This window comes from Phoxinus phoxinus (assembly GCF_949152265.1).
Source record: "Phoxinus phoxinus genome assembly, chromosome: 13".
Lineage (NCBI taxonomy): Eukaryota > Metazoa > Chordata > Actinopteri > Cypriniformes > Leuciscidae > Phoxinus > Phoxinus phoxinus.
Genome location: NC_136888.1, coordinates 21,963,409 through 21,979,507, shown reverse-complemented (window position 1 = coordinate 21,979,507; position 16,099 = coordinate 21,963,409). Strand labels below are relative to the sequence as shown.

The 16,099-nt window shown below is 43.0% G+C and overlaps 2 long non-coding RNA genes across 3 annotated transcripts; both read right to left on the bottom strand.

Annotated features, from left to right (window-relative positions):
• Positions 1 to 4,279: 4,279 nt before the first annotated feature.
• On the bottom strand, positions 4,280 to 5,321 carry LOC307009333. 2 transcript variants are annotated; one of them, XR_013799991.1, is made up of 4 exons: positions 5,093 to 5,321; positions 4,928 to 4,986; positions 4,722 to 4,787; positions 4,280 to 4,509 (listed from the first exon to the last, which is right to left on the bottom strand). It is a non-coding gene; the product is annotated as an uncharacterized lncRNA (long non-coding RNA). The 2 variants fall into 2 exon arrangements; XR_013799992.1 differs by lacking the exon at positions 4,280 to 4,509 and having other exon boundaries at positions 4,650 to 4,787.
• A 6,359-nt stretch (positions 5,322 to 11,680) lies between these two features.
• Positions 11,681 to 12,486, bottom strand: LOC307009819. Its single transcript, XR_013800113.1, has 3 exons — positions 12,258 to 12,486; positions 12,093 to 12,151; positions 11,681 to 11,952 (listed from the first exon to the last, which is right to left on the bottom strand). It is a non-coding gene; the product is annotated as an uncharacterized lncRNA (long non-coding RNA).
• Positions 12,487 to 16,099: the final 3,613 nt, after the last annotated feature.

Below are 16,099 nucleotides of genomic sequence, written 5' to 3'. Positions count from 1 at the left end.
TTAAAAATACATATTTTATTTTGTGTGGGTATGGAGCTTACCTGGCACCAGTCTATAGAAATATATTTAGGAGTTTTTTACTTTTATTATGATAGGAAAATATGTGATTAAAAAAAGGCCACGAGCCAGGACTTGAACTTGTTTCACCTAAAAATCACCAGCTCTATATGTCAGTGAATAGACCACTAGGCTATGGGGGCCTATGAATTCACAGCACTTTGATAGATATTAGAAGATCCTCCTTGTGTAAAAAAATACAGGGGGAACGGATCTCGACGGCTGTTTTTTTGCCGTCGGATTCTGTTCCCCCTGTAAAAAAAACATCTGTCGGAATCCGTTCCCCCACTCCCATTATGAAAGCTTTTGATGTAGTGGCGTTTAAAAATACATATTTTATTTTGTGTGGGTATGGAGCTTACCTGGCACCAGTCTATAGAAATATATTTAGGAGTTTTTTACTTTTATTATGATAGGAAAATATGGGATTAAAAAAAGGCCACGAGCCAGGACTTGAACTTGTTTCACCTAAAAATCACCAGCTCTATATGTCAGTGAATTGACCACTAGACTATGGGGGCCGATGAATTCAGAGCACTTTGATAGATATTAGAAGATCCTCCTTGTGTAAAAAAATACAAGGGGAACGGATCTCGACGGCTGTTTTTTTGCCGTCGGATTCTGTTCCCCCTGTAAAAAAAACATCTGTCGGAATCCGTTCCCCCACTCCCATTATGAGAGGTGTTAATGTAGTGGCCTAAAAAATGCTTATTTTATTTTGTGTGGGGATGGAGCTTACCTGGGACCAGTCTATAAAAATATATTTAGGAGTTTTTTACTTTTATTATGATAGGAAAATATGGGATTAAAAAAATCCACGAGCCAGGACTTGAACTTGTGTCACCTACAAATCACCAGCTCTATATGTCAGTGAATTGACCACTAGGCAATGGGGGCCTATGAATTTGCAGCACTTTGATAGATATTAGAAGATCCTCTTTGTGTAAAAAATACAGGGGGAACGGATCTCGACGGCTGTTTTTTTGCCGTCGGATTCTGTTCCCCCTGTAAAAAAAAAACATCTGTCGGAAACCGTTCCCCCACTGCCATTATGAGAGGTGTTGATGCCTAAAAAATGCTTATTTTATTTTGTGTGGGGATGGAGCTTACCTGGGACCAGTCTATAAAAATATATTTAGGAGTTTTTTACTTTTATTATGATAGGAAAATATGGGATTAAAAAAAGTCCACGAGCCAGGACTTGAACTTGTGTCACCTACAAATCACCAGCTCTATATGTCAGTGAATTGACCACTAGGCTATGGGGGCCTATGAATTCGCATCACTTTGATAGATATTAGAAGATCCTCCTTGTGTAAAAAAATACAGGGGGAACGGATCTCGACGGCTGTTTTTTTGCCGTCGGATTCTGTTCCCCCTGTAAAAAAAACATCCGTCGGAATTCGTTCCCCCACTCCCATTATGAAAGCTTTTGATGTAGTGGCGTTTAAAAATACATATTTTATTTTGTGTGGGTATGGAGCTTACCTGGCACCAGTCTATAGAAATATATTTAGGAGTTTTTTACTTTTATTATGATAGGAAAATATGGGATTAAAAAAAGGCCACGAGCCAGGACTTGAACTTGTTTCACCTAAAAATCACCAGCTCTATATGTCAGTGAATTGACCACTAGACTATGGGGGCCTATGAATTCAGAGCACTTTGATAGATATTAGAAGATCCTCCTTGTGTAAAAAATGACAGGGGGAACGGATCTCAACGGCTGTTTTTTTGCCGTCGGATTCTGTTCCCCCTGTAAAAAAACATCTGTCGGAATCCGTTCCCCCACTCCCATTATGAAAGCTTTTGATGTAGTGCCGTTTAAAAATACATATTTTATTTTGTGTGGGTATGGAGCTTACCTGGCACCAGTCTATAGAAATGTATTTAGGAGTTTTTTACTTTTATTATGATAGGAAAATATGGGATTAAAAAAAGTCCACGAGCCAGGACTTGAACTTGTGTCACCTACAAATCACCAGCTCTATATGTCAGTGAATTGACCACTAGGCAATGGGGGCCTATGAATTTACAGCACTTTGATAGATATTAGAAGATCCTCCTTGTGTAAAAAAATACAGGGGGAACGGATCTCGACGGCTGTTTTTTTGCCGTCGGATTCTGTTCCCCCTGTAAAAAAAAACATCTGTCGGAATCCGTTCCCCCACTGCCATTAAGAGAGGTGTTAATGTAGTGGCCTAAAAAATGCTTATTTTATTTTGTGTGGGGATGGAGCTTACCTTGGACCAGTCTATAAAAATATATTTAGGAGTTTTTTACTTTTATTATGATAGGAAAATATGGGATTAAAAAAAGGCCACGAGCCAGGACTTGAACTTGCGTCACCTACAAATCACCAGCTCTATATGTCAGTGAATTGACCACTAGCCTATGGGGGCCTATGAATTCGCAGCACTTTGATAGATATTAGAAGATCCTCCTTGTGTAAAAAATACAGGGGGAACGGATCTCGACGGCAGTTTTTTTGCCGTCGGATTCTGTTCCCCCTGTAAAAAAAAACAGCTGTCGGAATCCGTTCCCCCACTCCCATTATGAAAGGTGTTGATGTAGTAGCCTAAAAAATACTTATTTTATTTTGTGTGGGGATGGAACTTACCTGGGACCAGTCTAAAGAAATATATTTAGGAGTTTTTTACTTTTATTATGATAGGAAAATATGGGATTAAAAAAAGTCCACGAGCCAGGACTTGAACTTGTGTCACCTACAAATCACCAGTTCTATATGTCAGTGAATTGACCACTTGGCTATGGGGGCCTAAGAATTATCAGCAGTTTGATAGATATTAGAAGATCCTCCTTGTGTAAAAAATACAGGGGGAACGGATCTCGACGGCTGTTTTTTTGCCGTCGGATTCTGTTCCCCCTGTAAAAAAACAATCTGTCGGAATCCGTTCCCCCACTCCCATTATGAAAGGTTTTGATGTAGTGGCGTTTAAAAATACATATTTTATTTTGTGTGGGTATGGAGCTTACCTGGCACCAGTCTATAGAAATATATTTAGGAGTTTTTTACTTTTATTATGATAGGAAAATATGGGATTAAAAAAAGGCCACGAGCCAGTACTTGAACTTGTTTCACCTAAAAATCACCAGCTCTATATGTCAGTGAATAGACCACTAGGCTATGGGGGCCTATGAATTCGCAGCACTTTGATAGATATTAGAAGATCCTCCTTGTGTAAAAAAATACAGGGGGAACGGATCTCGACAGCTGTTTTTTTGCCGTCGGATTCTGTTCCCCCTGCAAAAAAAACATCTGTCGGAATCCGTTCCCCCACTCCCATTATGAGAGGTGTTAATGTAGTGGCCTAAAAAATGCTTATTTTATTTTGTGTGGGGATGGAGCTTACCTGGGACCAGTCTATAAAAATATATTTAGGAGTTTTTTACTTTTATTATGATAGGAAAATATGGGATTAAAAAAAGTCCACGAGCCAGGACTTGAAATTGTTTCACCTACAAATCACCAGCTCTATATGTCAGTGAATTGACCACTAGGCTATGGGGGGCTATGAATTCGCAGCACTTTGATAGATATTAGAAGATCCTCTTTGTGTAAAACATACAGGGGGAACGGATCTCGACGGCTGTTTTTTTGCCGTCGGATTCTGTTCCCCCTGTAAAAAAAAAACATCTGTCGGAAACCGTTCCCCCACTGCCATTATGAGAGGTGTTGATGCCTAAAAAATGCTTATTTTATTTTGTGTGGGGATGGAGCTTACCTGGGACCAGTCTATAAAAATATATTTAGGAGTTTTTTACTTTTATTATGATAGGAAAATATGGGATTAAAAAAAGTCCACGAGCCAGGACTTGAACTTGTGTCACCTACAAATCACCAGCTCTATATGTCAGTGAATTGACCACTTGGCTATGGGGTCCTAAGAATTATCAGCAGTTTGATAGATATTAGAAGATCCTCCTTGTGTAAAAAATACAGGGGGAACGGATCTCGACGGCTGTTTTTTTACCGTCGGATTCTGTTCCCCCTGTAAAAAAAAATCTGTCGGAATCCGTTCCCCCACTCCCATTATGAAAGGTTTTGATGTAGTGGCGTTTAAAAATACATATTTTATTTTGTGTGGGTATGGAGCTTACCTGGTACCAGTCTATAGAAATATATTTAGGAGTTTTTTACTTTTATTATTGTGGCCCGGTGTGAGAGTGTTAGTGACGACACCGGACACAGGAAATAAAATTATTCAAGGGGATCGTTTATTCCAGACTGCACTTAGAACAGCGCAGCGTTAACTATGCAAATCTTAAGGATGTTTAGTAGGAAGGCTTGTTACAGTGGTTGAGACCAATAAAGATGTTCTTTCTTTTACATCAAACTGAGTCTCCTTTGTCTTTCTGTTCTCAGTCACCACATTAACACATCAATTACAGGAATATAACCAACATAGACAACGATAGTGGACTCTTATTCTGAAAAACAAATCCACAGATTGTTACGAGATTTCTAAGCATTCTCATAAGATCAAATAAGGCTGTTTATGTAACATAACACATATAAAAATTAAATTAGAAGCCACATTTCCCAGTAATATTAATACATTACACCGGCTAATATTCACTTAATCTCAAATCACGGTGAATTAACACTTGTACAATTCAAAAATCAAATAATTCAAACTTACTGTTCATCACCACCCGCTATAGCATTGTACACACTTTCACAGCGAATTATGAACTCAATTTCCCTTCTGTGAACAGTAATAGACACAATAAAGCACTATTCCTTAACATTTGGAACACATGACACCAGAACAATCTACTGGTTACAATAAAACACACATGTACATGAGTAATAAACAATTTTTAGAATTGGTTAGTTAACACTCACTCTGTTGTTTTACACTCGGCCCGCGGAAACAGAAGGCCTAACGAGCTCTCTTCTCCCCTCTATAATCAACCAAAATGTCCACCAATCACTTAATGCTTAAAACACATCATGCACAACAAAATAATCTCAATGATAAACTGGCATTGATGATAGTTAAACACTTACGCTTCAAGATCTATTGTCGATCTGATTTCCTAACATGGGTAGGTGTCTCGACAGAAATCACCATCAATCAACACAATACACAGCCATCCGGCCAGCAAACACCGAAGAGGACTTCACTATCTATTAAAAGTGCATATTTCTCACTATTGTGGTTATATCATCGACTTTTGTGGCCTTGATTCGACACAGCGTCTGCATGAACATCATCCGAACCACGTTGGGAAATCGCGCCGCTCCCAGACCACACTCGCGACACTTCCAGACAGTGACGTTTCTTAAAGGGCCAGCGTAACATTCCATCCATGGATGAGAAAAGCACTAAAACACTTTATATGTGCAGTTCACTTAACCCAGGGCTTTGATAACTAGTCTAGTGATTGACTTCAGTAACTTTTGACCTGGTTACACTCTCCCCTGCTGATAGTCAACGTCCCCGGTGACTACCAACCCTAATCATCTTGCCCTCCTTGAAGCTTTCCTGTGGTATAGAGGACCATTCCAGCTAGCACCTGGGAGAGCACATCAGGACTAAAAGACACTGCATTACACGTTGACTTGGGCAATCGGTTCGGGTTACTATGCACTCCTGCAGTTGTCCTTTGTGTTCTACGCACAGCAGGACAAGGCACTTCTGGCTTAACACACTCTTCCTTTCTCTTTCTAGGTGTGGGCACCGGTCTTATCGCTGTATTCTCAGCAGGTAAGTGGACACTTTCTGTTTCTGGCTCCAGCAATACTGGCGTCACTTCCAGGGTATCATCAGGGGTCTCATCAGGGGTCTCGTTGCACTCCGGTTCCGAGCAATAACCCCTCCTATCAGTTTCCTCTGTCTGATCTTCGAAACAGTCACTACGTCCAGAAACTGGCTGTTTTTGACGCTCAGATGCTGGTGCTACTGTTAGTTTCTCCTTGAGACACGAAACTCCCTCCACTAGAACACACTCAGCCTCCAATGAGGTCATCTCTGACTCAGAATCTGGGGTAGTTACCTCCTCCACAGAAGTTTGCCGACGCCTTGGCATGGGCACTGGGGCAGGATTATTGCAGGGTGTGAGGTTGGATCTGTGCACCCTCTTCACTGTACCTCCTTCGACAGGCTCCACGGTGTAGGTCGTCCCTTGAACCTCTAACACCTGGTACCTTGTTGAAGACCATGCGTCCTGAATTTTGTTTCTTCCTAGTGGTCGGTGTCGTAGGTACACATGCTGTCCAATCTCTACAGCAGGGCAAAATACCTTCTCCTCATGCCGCGCTGCTCTTTCCACAGCCTTCCTTTCCGCATATTCCTTTGCTCTAACATGGGCATCTCGGAGGCGTTCCTGGTGTACTTTTAACCAGTCGGGTTTGTCATCGGTTACAGGCTCCTGGCCCAACAGAGCATCAACTGGCAGATGCGGCTGGATTCCAAACAACAGATAGTATGGTGAGTATCCTGTAGATGAGTGTGGTGTCACATTGTATGCATAGACCAGCTCTGACAAGTGTTCAGGCCACCTGCGCTTCCTCTCGGGTGGAAGGGACTTCAAGAGGTCATGAAGGGTTCTATTGAACCTCTCACATTGAGGATTGCCCTGAGGGTGATGTGGTGTCGTCCGAGTTTTCTTAACTCCGTACAACTTGCAGAGCTCCGCAATCACAGCGCTTTCAAAATTTCTGCCCTGATCAGAATGCAAGCGTTGTGGCACTCCATATTTCAGGAACCATTCTCGGAGGAGGATCTTGGCAGTGGTCTCCGCCTTCTGATCACGGGTGGGAAATGCTTGACTGAACTTTGTGAACACATCCGTCACTACTAGAACATTTTCTCGCCCATCCGTGGCTGGTTCGAGGATTGTAAAGTCGACTGCTACAACCTCCAGTGGCCGGGAGGCCAAGAATGAAGCCCAAGGCGCCTTGATCTTTGGTTGCGGCATCTTTGCTAACACGCAGCGCTGACATCGCTTCACCCACCTTTCCACCTCCTCATACATTCCTCCCCAGAAACATCTCTGTCTTAACAGGGCTAATGTCCTCTCTATACCCTGATGGCCCATCTGATCGTGAACATTCTTCAGGACTTGTTCTGTCAGACAGGTGGGTAGCAACATCTGGTGACATTCTCCAGTGTGGACGTCATCGATAACACGGTATAAGAGACCATCCTTCTCTCTGATCTTTGGCCATTGTTTCAGCAAAGAACGCACAGACCTGGACAAACCTAACTTCTCTTGCTTGGTAGGTTTCCTTTGACGGCTCCAGAACTTCTTGAACACACCGAGTGTTGGATCAGACTCCTGAAACTGACGAAGTTCTGACTTTGAATACCCTGGCAAAGTGGGGGTATTCTCACACCCAACATCCTCTTCTCCTGCCAAGGAGGCTTGTAACTGACTGACTTTGCCAACCTCAACTCCTACTGCTACCAGGTCTGGTCCCAGAGCTGTTCCTGTCCTGAGTAAGTTACAAGATTGCCACACAGCCATCATACTCTGCATCTTCACTTTCAAAGTCTGGTTCATCGAATCCTGGTATCCGAGAAAGGGCGTCAGCAGCAGTGTTGCATCGTCCAGGGCGGTACTTGACATCGAAATCAAACACGGCGAGTTGAGCAGCCCAGCGTTGTTCAATGGCTCCCAACTTGGCAGTCCCGAGGTGGCAGAGGGGGTTGTTGTCCGTTATGATGGTGAATTTGGACCCCAGCAGATAACTTCGGAATTTTTCAGTGACCGCCCACTTAAGCGCTAACAGTTCCAGCTTCATGCTGCTGTAGTTTTTATCATTTCTCTCAGCCCCTCTCAACCTCCTACTGGCATAAGCGATGACTGTCTTCTTACCCTTTTGATGTTGGTACAAGACTGCTCCTAACCCAAGGTTGCTCGCATCAGTCTCAATCACAAAGGGAAGAGTGAAATCAGCATACCCCAACGTTGGTGCACTGGTAAGCTTGTCTTTGAGACGTTCGAATGCTGTCTGACACTGAGAAGTCCAAGAACTCTTATACAGCTGAGCTGCCTTGACGTGACTTGTCTCCCTAAGGCACGCATTCACTACATCATGCAACGGCCCAGCTATCTGGGAGAAACTTTCGATGAATCTCCTGTAATAGCTACAAAACCCCAAGAACGATCTGAGTTCCTTGAGAGTGCCGGGGACTGGCCACTCCCGAACTGCACTTATCTTATCAGGGTCTGTACTCACGCCTTGGGATGAAACTTGATGGCCAAGGAATCTCACTTCCGGCTGCAGGAAATGACACTTCTCTATTTTAATCTTCAGCCCAGTTTCCTTCAACCTTCTAAACACAGTTTCAAGTCGCACAAGATGTTCGTGAAAGGTGGACGAGTACACCAACAAGTCATCCAAGTAGATGAGCACAATTTGGAACACAAAGTCACTCATTATGGCCTGCATGAGCCGCTGGAACGTGGTGGGCGCATTGCATAGCCCGAAAGGCATCCGATGGTATTCATAGAGACCAAACGGTGTAGTGAAGGCTGTCTTATGTCTGTCCTTTTCATGAACTGCAACTTGATGGTAACCGCTAGCAAGGTCTATTGTCGAGAAAACTTGTGCTCCGCCCAGTGCATCCAAGCTCTCATCGATGCGCGGCAATGGAAAAGCATCACGGTTGGTTTTGGAGTTTAGTTTCCTATAATCCACGCACAGCCTGAGACTTCCATCAGCCTTGCGCACCAGAACGATGGGTGAAGCATAGGAACTCGAACTTTCCCGGATGACACCTTTCCGGAGTAAACCTGAGATATGCTCTTTGACCTCTTCAAACTGGGTCGGTGGTATCCTGCGATATGGCTGAGCAACAGGAGTGTCATCTGTCAAGTGGATATCATGTTTCACTCGGTCTGTATAGCCTAAGTCTTCATCACGGACCGCAAACACATCTGCATACTTCAAAAGTAGTGCACCGAGCCTTGCTTGCTCTTCTGGATTACCTCCCATATGCAGTCTACTTAACAGGTTACTCAGGTCAGCATCAGACTCTGGTTGATCTTTCTGTTCAACTTCCACTTCTCCATGGTCGGCAGAGATGCGCTGGAATCTCACCTCACAGGCGTCACTCTCAACACACTGACAGAGGGTAAGTATCCCAAGCCGAACTTTAGGGGGCAGCCAAACATCTTCTTGGGAGAAGTTGACCACTTGAACTGGAAACACTCGACTTCTGGACGACACTAAGGTGGGCATAGGGATCAATCCGCCTGGTAATGGGGTGGTTCCTGGTTCCAGCAACAGCCAAGCATTGGTGTCAGTGGCTTTCTTGTTTACTCTGGCATAAACTGTGGCGACAGAGGATGCTGGTACATGGACTTTGCCCTTACCACCAACTCTGGCTGTTGACATCCTTTTTCCTAGTTCAACTTCCTGTACGTGAGTAAAGGCTTCCCTCCACACAGATTCCAGATTTCCTCCTAAAGTGGTGTCAAACTCAGTCAGTGCCAACTCTCTGCATCTCTGGGTGATATTCATGCCAATGATACCAGGGGGAGTCGGATCTGGCTCTGCAGAATCCCCATCACGGACTATCAGAAACCCACACTCGGGTATAGTAAGCCCCATCACTTGGATGTCCAATTCAACATACCCCAGGTACGGCAGGGGTAGTTTGTTTGCTGCAGTTATTCTTAGCCACTTAGAGGTGCAGTGAAGGTCCTTGTCTTCTCCGTGAAGGTTTTCTCTGAAGAAGCTTTCTGTCAGGGTACTCACATTACTTCCCGTGTCCAGAAGACATCTAACTGAAACACCATCAATGTGAATATCAACTTCAGGGCACTTGCCAACTGCACGCTCCAAGAACCGCTCTTTCGTTAACGTACTGCATCCAGAGCCTTCTGGTTTTCCTCGCATTGCTCGGCTCACTGCAACGGAGGGACCCCGTTTCCCTGTACCGCAGAACTGGTGGTGGCAGTGGGTTGGCCTTTGAAACTACGAGGTACAGGACACTGTCTGGCTATATGTCCCACTCCTTCACACCTCAGACAGACGGGCTGGCCATCATCGGTGTACTTGGGCTTGAACTTGGGCTTTCCACTCTGGCTATCACTGGAACCAACCTTTTGTACAGCGAGTTCACGAACTGCATTAGTGAGTTCTCCAATAGCTTTACCCTGCTGAGTGATTACTTTTACTACCTCTTGCAAAGCTGAAGCCATGTCACTTTGTGCAGCACTGGCTGGATTTGAATGTTCCGACATATCCCCCGAACATGTACTCACGATATTTCGACTCCGGGCCACATTAGCACCACGGGGTCTGTCCTCCACAACCCACATCATGGCCTCTTCACGGACATCAAATAGGGTGGACTGAGGCTTTTCTCTGACCAGCTTGCGAAGCTCTCTACGCAGGGTCGCCTCTCTTATGCCTTCGATGAACTGATCTCGTAAAGCCAGCTGGGGATCAGACACAGCGTAATGGGACTGTTGGAGAGCAGAATTAAGAAGCTGAGAGAGAGCATGGGAAAAGTCACGGAAGTCTTCTCCCTCTAACTGTCTGCGTGCATAAAAAGCATGTAACAACTGTGGTGTAGTACGTTTCTCTCTAAATGCCCCCCGCAAATATGAAAACAGATCACAGGGTTCCGTAGTCTCTCCCCCCATACACAGCTTAACCTCATCTAAGGCTGAACCTCTTAAATGTGAAAGTATGAAATCAACTTGGTCATCAACGTTCAAACCCCTTACCTGAATTACACGTTCAACCTCATCAATGAACTCATCAACAGACTGACCATCTTTACCATGATCACCACTGAATGGCATAAGTTGACGTTCCCTTGGAATGTAAACATAAGATCTAGTGGCAACATTACTCATATTAGCAAGGGTTGACATGACCTGGTCGTGTCTTCGACCTAGCTCCAAAATTTGTGACTGCAATTCCGCCACTGGATTACCTAGATCATCATGACCCACAGCCTCAGCATTGTCCATATCACGGCTGGCTCCAGCCTGAGCCGCTGGCACATCATCGTCCTGGTCCATGCTCTTACAATGTCTCTACCTCGAATGGCACACAGTCACAAAACACAGTCACAGTCACAGCCGTTTAACCTGAAGGGGCTTTTTTCTGCGGTCGCCTTTGCCAACGATCTCAGCGTCGAAGTGAACACCCTCCTGCGTTCCTGAAAGCTGGTCCCTTGCTTCTCCACAGGCTCTCCAGGCATGTCACACTTCACGTCGTCAACCTCCTTGGCACCGGTAACTCGACCCCTCTTCACCACTACCGTTGTCTATGTTTCTCCTAATCTACCTGACTATCACCCCAAAATTAGCAATGGAACCCCACTCCTGGTACCAAAATTCTCTGTGGCCCGGTGTGAGAGTGTTAGTGACGACACCGGACACAGGAAATAAAATTATTCAAGGGGATCGTTTATTCCAGACTGCACTTAGAACAGCGCAGCGTTAACTATGCAAATCTTAAGGATGTTTAGTAGGAAGGCTTGTTACAGTGGTTGAGACCAATAAAGATGTTCTTTCTTTTACATCAAACTGAGTCTCCTTTGTCTTTCTGTTCTCAGTCACCACATTAACACATCAATTACAGGAATATAACCAACATAGACAACGATAGTGGACTCTTATTCTGAAAAACAAATCCACAGATTGTTACGAGATTTCTAAGCATTCTCATAAGATCAAATAAGGCTGTTTATGTAACATAACACATATAAAAATTAAATTAGAAGCCACATTTCCCAGTAACATTAATACATTACACCGGCTAATATTCACTTAATCTCAAATCACGGTGAATTAACACTTGTACAATTCAAAAATCAAATAATTCAAACTTACTGTTCATCACCACCCGCTATAGCATTGTACACACTTTCACAGCGAATTATGAACTCAATTTCCCTTCTGTGAACAGTAATAGACACAATAAAGCACTATTCCTTAACATTTGGAACACATGACACCAGAACAATCTACTGGTTACAATAAAACACACATGTACATGAGTAATAAACAATTTTTAGAATTGGTTAGTTAACACTCACTCTGTTGTTTTACACTCGGCCCGCGGAAACAGAAGGCCTAACGAGCTCTCTTCTCCCCTCTATAATCAACCAAAATGTCCACCAATCACTTAATGCTTAAAACACATCATGCACAACAAAATAATCTCAATGATAAACTGGCATTGATGATAGTTAAACACTTACGCTTCAAGATCTATTGTCGATCTGATTTCCTAACATGGGTAGGTGTCTCGACAGAAATCACCATCAATCAACACAATACACAGCCATCCGGCCAGCAAACACCGAAGAGGACTTCACTATCTATTAAAAGTGCATATTTCTCACTATTGTGGTTATATCATCGACTTTTGTGGCCTTGATTCGACACAGCGTCTGCATGAACATCATCCGAACCACGTTGGGAAATCGCGCCGCTCCCAGACCACACTCGCGACACTTCCAGACAGTGACGTTTCTTAAAGGGCCAGCGTAACATTCCATCCATGGATGAGAAAAGCACTAAAACACTTTATATGTGCAGTTCACTTAACCCAGGGCTTTGATAACTAGTCTAGTGATTGACTTCAGTAACTTTTGACCTGGTTACACTATGATAGGAAAATATGGGATTAAAAAAAGTCCACGAGCCAGGACTTGAACTTGTTTCACCTAAAAATCACCAGCTCTATATGTCAGTGAACTGACCACTAGGCTATGGGGGCCTAAGAATTAGCAGCACTTTGATAGATATTAGAAGATCCTCCTTGTGTAAAAAAATACAGGGGGAACGGATCTCGACGGCTGTTTTTTTGCCGTCGGATTCTGTTCCCCCTGTAAAAAAAAAACATCTGTCGGAATCCGTTCCCCCACTGCCATTATGAGAGGTGTTAATGTAGTGGCCTAAAAAATGCTTATTTTATTTTGTGTGGGGATGGAGCTTACCTTGGACCAGTCTATAAAAATATATTTAGGAGTTTTTTACTTTTATTATGATAGGAAAATATGGGATTAAAAAAAGGCCACGAGCCAGGACTTGAACTTGCGTCACCTACAAATCACCAGCTCTATATGTCAGTGAATTGACCACTAGGCTATGGGGGCCTATGAATTCGCAGCACTTTGATAGATATTAGAAGATCCTCCTTGTGTAAAAAATACAGGGGGAACGGATCTCGACGGCAGTTTTTTTGCCGTCGGATTCTGTTCCCCCTGTAAAAAAAACAGCTGTCGGAATCCGTTCCCCCACTCCCATTATGAAAGGTGTTGATGTAGTAGCCTAAAAAATACTTATTTTATTTTGTGTGGGGATGGAACTTACCTGGGACCAGTCTAAAGAAATATATTTAGGAGTTTTTTACTTTTATTATGATAGGAAAATATGGGATTAAAAAAAGTCCACGAGCCAGGACTTGAACTTGTGTCACCTACAAATCACCAGCTCTATATGTCAGTGAATTGACCACTTGGCTATGGGGGCCTAAGAATTATCAGCAGTTTGATAGATATTAGAAGATCCTCCTTGTGTAAAAAATACAGGGGGAACGGATCTCGACGGCAGTTTTTTTGCCGTCGGATTCTGTTCCCCCTGTAAAAAAAAACAGCTGTCGGAATCCGTTCCCCCACTCCCATTATGAAAGGTGTTGATGTAGTAGCCTAAAAAATACTTATTTTATTTTGTGTGGGGATGGAACTTACCTGGGACCAGTCTAAAGAAATATATTTAGGAGTTTTTTACTTTTATTATGATAGGAAAATATGGGATTAAAAAAAGTCCACGAGCCAGGACTTGAACTTGTGTCACCTACAAATCACCAGCTCTATATGTCAGTGAATTGACCACTTGGCTATGGGGGCCTAAGAACTATCAGCAGTTTGATAGATATTAGAAGATCCTCCTTGTGTAAAAAATACAGGGGGAACGGATCTCGACGGCTGTTTTTTTGCCGTCGGATCCTGTTCCCCCTGTAAAAAAAAATCTGTCGGAATCCGTTCCCCCACTCCCATTATGAAAGGTTTTGATGTAGTGGCGTTTAAAAATACATATTTTATTTTGTGTGGGTATGGAGCTTACCTGGCACCAGTCTATAGAAATATATTTAGGAGTTTTTTACTTTTATTATGATAGGAAAATATGGGATTAAAAAAAGGCCACGAGCCAGGACTTGAACTTGTGTCACCTACAAATCACCAGCTCTATATGTCAGTGAATTGACCACTTGGCTATGGGGGCCTAAGAATTATCAGCAGTTTGATAGATATTAGAAGATCCTCCTTGTGTAAAAAATACAGGGGGAACGGATCTCGACGGCAGTTTTTTTGCCGTCGGATTCTGTTCCCCCTGTAAAAAAAAACAGCTGTCGGAATCCGTTCCCCCACTCCCATTATGAAAGGTGTTGATGTAGTAGCCTAAAAAATACTTATTTTATTTTGTGTGGGGATGGAACTTACCTGGGACCAGTCTAAAGAAATATATTTAGGAGTTTTTTACTTTTATTATGATAGGAAAATATGGGATTAAAAAAAGTCCACGAGCCAGGACTTGAACTTGTGTCACCTACAAATCACCAGCTCTATATGTCAGTGAATTGACCACTTGGCTATGGGGGCCTAAGAACTATCAGCAGTTTGATAGATATTAGAAGATCCTCCTTGTGTAAAAAATACAGGGGGAACGGATCTCGACGGCTGTTTTTTTGCCGTCGGATCCTGTTCCCCCTGTAAAAAAAAATCTGTCGGAATCCGTTCCCCCACTCCCATTATGAAAGGTTTTGATGTAGTGGCGTTTAAAAATACATATTTTATTTTGTGTGGGTATGGAGCTTACCTGGCACCAGTCTATAGAAATATATTTAGGAGTTTTTTACTTTTATTATGATAGGAAAATATGGGATTAAAAAAAGGCCACGAGCCAGGACTTGAACTTGTTTCACCTAAAAATCACCAGCTCTATATGTCAGTGAATTGACCACTAGGCTATGGGGGCCTATGAATTCACAGCACTTTGATAGATATTAGAAGATCCTCCTTGTGTAAAAAAATACAGGGGGAACGGATCTCGACGGCTGTTTTTTTGCCGTCGGATTCTGTTCCCCCTGTAAAAAAAAACATCTGTCGGAATCCGTTCCCCCACTGCCATTATGAGAGGTGTTAATGTAGTGGCCTAAAAAATGCTTATTTTATTTTGTGTGGGGATGGAGCTTACCTTGGACCAGTCTATAAAAATATATTTAGGAGTTTTTTACTTTTATTATGATAGGAAAATATGGGATTAAAAAATGGCCACGAGCCAGGACTTGAACTTGCGTCACCTACAAATCACCAGCTCTATATGTCAGTGAATTGACCACTAGGCTATGGGGGCCTATGAATTCGCAGCACTTTGATAGATATTAGAAGATCCTCCTTGTGTAAAAAATACAGGGGGAACGGATCTCGACGGCAGTTTTTTTGCCGTCGGATTCTGTTCCCCCTGTAAAAAAAACAGCTGTCGGAATCCGTTCCCCCACTCCCATTATGAAAGGTGTTGATGTAGTAGCCTAAAAAATACTTATTTTATTTTGTGTGGGGATGGAACTTACCTGGGACCAGTCTAAAGAAATATATTTAGGAGTTTTTTACTTTTATTATGATAGGAAAATATGGGATTAAAAAAAGTCCACGAGCCAGGACTTGAACTTGTGTCACCTACAAATCACCAGCTCTATATGTCAGTGAATTGACCACTTGGCTATGGGGGCCTAAGAATTATCAGCAGTTTGATAGATATTAGAAGATCCTCCTTGTGTAAAAAATACAGGGGGAACGGATCTCGACGGCTGTTTTTTTTCCGTCGGATCCTGTTCCCCCTGTAAAAAAAAAATCTGTCGGAATCCGTTCCCCCACTCCCATTATGAAAGGTTTTGATGTAGTGGCGTTTAAAAATACATATTTTATTTTGTGTGGGTATGGAGCTTACCTGGCACCAGTCTATAGAAATATATTTAGGAGTTTTTTACTTTTATTATGATAGGAAAATATGGGATTAAAAAAAGACCACGAGCCAG